This window comes from Micrasema longulum, unplaced genomic scaffold (assembly GCF_059751315.1).
Source record: "Micrasema longulum isolate JH-2025_06_02 unplaced genomic scaffold, ASM5975131v1 h1tg000326l, whole genome shotgun sequence".
In the NCBI taxonomy this organism is placed as follows: Eukaryota; Metazoa; Arthropoda; class Insecta; order Trichoptera; family Brachycentridae; genus Micrasema; species Micrasema longulum.
Genome location: NW_028277530.1, coordinates 313947 through 318452, shown reverse-complemented (window position 1 = coordinate 318452; position 4506 = coordinate 313947). Strand labels below are relative to the sequence as shown.

General features: G+C 32.6%; 1 long non-coding RNA gene across 1 annotated transcript; it reads left to right on the top strand.

Moving 5' to 3' along the window:
- Positions 1-799: 799 nt before the first annotated feature.
- On the top strand, positions 800-3500 carry LOC148282464 (uncharacterized). The gene is made up of 3 exons (XR_015822093.1): positions 800-877; positions 2293-2363; positions 3216-3500. It is a non-coding gene; the product is annotated as an uncharacterized LOC148282464 (long non-coding RNA).
- Positions 3501-4506: the final 1006 nt, after the last annotated feature.

Sequence of the window (4506 nt, the reverse complement as noted above, 5' to 3'; positions counted from 1 at the left end):
TACGATTGATATCTAAAATGAAATTTAAGGGGTTTCTAGAACGATCGGAATAAAACACGACAGGTTCTTCAGAAATCACCTGCAACGGTGCTTTAGCTTTAATAAGCCGCTTCAAGAATCAAAATGTCAAGCGTCGCGCGTCGCGCGTCGCCGAGGAACGTGGCCCGTTCAATTTGAAAACGCTTAAAGTAATTTAATATTGACCCAATAAATAACTCGTTTCCTACCGATGGACGCTGAAGGCACTATCGGAGACCTTCCTAAAACTGCTTGTTTTTATGTCGAGAACTATGTACTCACTATTAATTAACGCTGCAGGTTCTCATCTCCAGTAATGAATACGTATCGGAGATTGCCTTTTAGATTTACGCAATTTGTGTGCAACTGTTTAAACTGCGTCCTCCCGAGGCACGCGTATTAAAATGGTCGCAACCCGAAAGGCCTCGGTGACGATGCCTTCGGCTCCTGGAAATGTAGAAATGTCCTCTAACCATTCCGAGTATCCCAGCTTAGTGGATAATATGTAATTATTCGTCGACCTCGCATCAATGGCGGCGCACGCAACTTCTGATCCTTTTTGTCCGGCAAAATTCTCACTGAGTCGACGGACGGTCGACTTAGATGTTCTGTCGATTATTTCTGTGTTGTTTGTTCATTAGCTCGGTCCAATTACACTTATAAAACAATCCGACCACCATTCGATTCGAAGGAAAGACTTTTATATGAAGGCAAAAGGCCGCCATGATTTGAGGAATCTCTCAGTGATAATTTATATCTGCGGCGACCACTAAAGATAGTTATTACTTGTTTGGGGATAAAACATCTGTAATGTTTGGGTTGGAGAATCGGACAATCGGAGAGCGTTGTGTTATTGAAGGTACTAATATTTTGCGATTTGCAATCATAATAGTTAGTTTTTTTCTTTAAAATATGACACGAATGAATTATAATACATACATACATGAAATACATTGTAATCCACATTAGAATATTTGAAAAACGTAAATTAATAATGGGTTTCTTTATAACAATATACTACTTCACGTATTAATCAACCATGTATCTTAAATTTAAAATTTTCTGATTTAAAATATATAACTGTTGAAAGGAAATTTATAAAAGATTTAATTATTTTAAAGCAATCATAAAAAAATACATTTAACAAAACAAAAAATTAACCGGTTTAACTATAATGTTATTTCAATTATATTTTTTTTGTATTTTATTGTTAATTTCGTAAAAAAAATTAAAACAGTGTTGTCGAAACAGCAGTTTTATGAATTTAGTTTACATAATTAAAATTTTGTGTAACACTTTGATTCAGCACGTATTGGATAACAGTGCCGTGTAAATATTACAGCAAAACTCAAACCATCCGGATTAATGAGTGCCAGACGTTATACTGATATGCAAAAATCCAGATAGTTGGATTAATTATTAAATTAAGGCAATTTTAAAAATAAAATACAACATTTACTACAATATCACTTTTTAATTACTTTTGAAATAATAAAGCAAATAATAATAACATTACAAACTTACTTAAACATGCCCAGCAAAGATAATTGCTTTGACGAAGGCCGCCAGCGCTCTTTTTTATTGTTAGAACATCTCCTTAATTTTTAAATTTCTTTTAACGATCTGGATATTTGATAATCCGGAAAACTGAACATTTATATCTCTTGACCTATCAGAACAAGAACCCTGGACAAGAGTTTTTGACTCGGTGGCTACTCTCAGGAAAAAAAATAAGGAGATATGTCCACTTCGTTGGCGCGTTGGCAACCATTCTTGAAGTTTCTCGTTCGATCTCCGGCTGGGTGGATATCAAATATTGATTTTAAAAGTTATTTTATACTGAAATATTTTATTGTTCCAGGTTCAGTGCCTGAAGCGTTAGTCTTATCATCTTGCCTTTCACGTACCAAAAAGTATCTAGATAGGCTGCATTTAAAGTGCCAATACAATGTTCTCTACACTAATGGGTTCAAATAAGGAAATGACGATAGTACATTTTTAAAATACATACGTACATTTTTAATTACGTATCATTTTATAGTTATATAAATAAATATATTTAAATATCTTTCGGATGTGGCAGAGTTTAATGAACACCCTGTATATATAAATAAATGTATATATACAAGGTGTTCATTAAACCCTGTCACATCCGAAACCACTATGATCAATTTGAGCAAGAAGACATTTTGGCACATTAAATTATTTTTTTAAACAAATAAAATTGTAAAAAATAAAATATGAAAAAAAGTAAATGGTTTCTTAATTCTGCAGGGGTGACACGAGAAGGAGGAAGGGGGGAGTCTAACACTGCGCCGCGCTCCCCTCACTTCTCTTCTGCAAAAGTAAGCAACCATTTGTTTTTTCAAATATTTTATTTTAAAAAAAAATCTTGGTTCTAAATACTTTTTTTAATATGCTTATATGTCTTCTTGCTCATACTGATCATTGTGGTTTCGGATGTGACAGGATTTAAAGAACACACACGTTTAAAGAGACCCCATAAAATATATATATAAATATATATATATATATATATGTGTTATATTTAAATCCTCCACTGGGGGTCTCACGTGCCGGAAGAAACGTTTTCCATAGTTTCGATATATGCCCTATATACATAGTTAACTGAATTTTACTTCAACGTTTATTTTATAACAATAACATGGATAAATCAAATAAAACTTCAAAATTGGCATTAGTAATAAGAAAAATAAGATTTTTTTGGCTAAACAGATAGGAAAAAAAAAATTGAGGAAGGAATATGGAAGTCAAGACATTTACAATCCTTAAGACCTGTCATTGTCTGGTTTAATTGGCCACTTTACACTCTTTTTAATTTCTGTTGCAATAAATGTATTTCTTAATAATACCCGGGGTAGCAAAACATTTAGTCATACTTAAAATATTTCTTAATATTTCCCTCGGTAGCAAAACATTTAGTCACACTTAAAATATTTCTTAATATTTCCCTGGGGAGCAAAACATTTAGTCATACTTAAAATATTTTTTAATATTTCCCTGGGTAGCAAAACATTTAGTTATACTTAAAAAAAATTTTTTTGAAGTACAATTTGTTAAATAAAATATAAGTTCAGTTCATCAATGGAAATTACAAAAAATGCTACTAGAAGTTACGAGAAGTTGATGATTGCCATTTACGTTGACTCGAAAATTATTAACATGATATTTTTCAGAAACTGTACCTTAAGAGGACCAGCTATAAAATTTTTGCCTGGCCGCATCCTGACAAGCATAAATCAGCTCTGAAATTAACATAGTAATTGAAGAGCCAATTATGTCGATGATTATAACACATTTTTCAGGGCCCTGGACACGAGGCCTATGGCTAATTTAATAACAAGGTCTTGTACACAGCTCCATAAATATTGTGAACCGACAAAACGCGACCAAACGTTTTGTTTTTTTAATTATTTCTTACTTGCTAAAATTTTGTAGGTTTTGATGCCCTTCGTTTTATTTTAAATGGCTTGATTATGTTTTAAGATAAATACGTTGTTTTCTGCCCATTACTATCACTTTTGCCCTCAAATGAAGTTTCAATTTTGTATTTTATTTTTTGGAATCATTCATTTTAATCTTCGTTCCTTTGCATTTTATTCAAATCGTTCATAAATGTTATTGCAGTTCTTATCAATAGATTCATTTAAAAATATAATTATTGTTTCACTCATTTTAAAACGAATTCAATTAAACACATTTTTTTTTATATCTTTTTTATAAAACTCCTAAAAAATAAATAAATACTACTTTTAAGTAGATAATTATTTGGGCCATGTTTTGCCTGAAAAACAGAATAATATGATTCAAAGGATAATAACATGGTTAAATAAATTTTCTAGTGACATTAAATACACGGTTTCTAAATAATTTTTATTGTATTTTTTGTTTCCTGCCATCTTCTTTCTTTTCTTCTTAAGCCTCTTTCTCTCCACCGCTGGATAAAGGCCTCTTCCAAACGTCTCCATTCCTTCCTATTACCCGCTTTCATCACTCGTGTTTTACCGGCTATAGAGGCAATGTCATTACATTTTCCCCTTCGTGTAGAGAAAGCGAGGTCTATATGCAAATACAATATGGCGTTCTATCCTCTCTGCCTACCCTTACGGGGAAACGGCGTGAAGATTTGTTTGTTTGTGTTTGTTCGTACAAATCTCATGTATCATCTCAGCTCGTTATAATCTCAGGATATTGACCATACCGCGCAACAATCGATAAAAATGTGTAGGCAAATACACTTTCCTTCTAGTCTTCAAACTGCTGTAACCAAGCAAACCCTGAAGAAACTCGGTCGGATACAGCTAAGCATAATACCCGCACTCTCTCATGTTGACATATCTCACAAACTTCTTTTGAATTCTCCCTATCATAACAGACTACTTCGGTTCATGTGGCACCTGATGATGGTGATCTGCGTATGTAAGCCCGAATTTCGTTTAATTCATAATTATTTTAATTTTCAAGTTA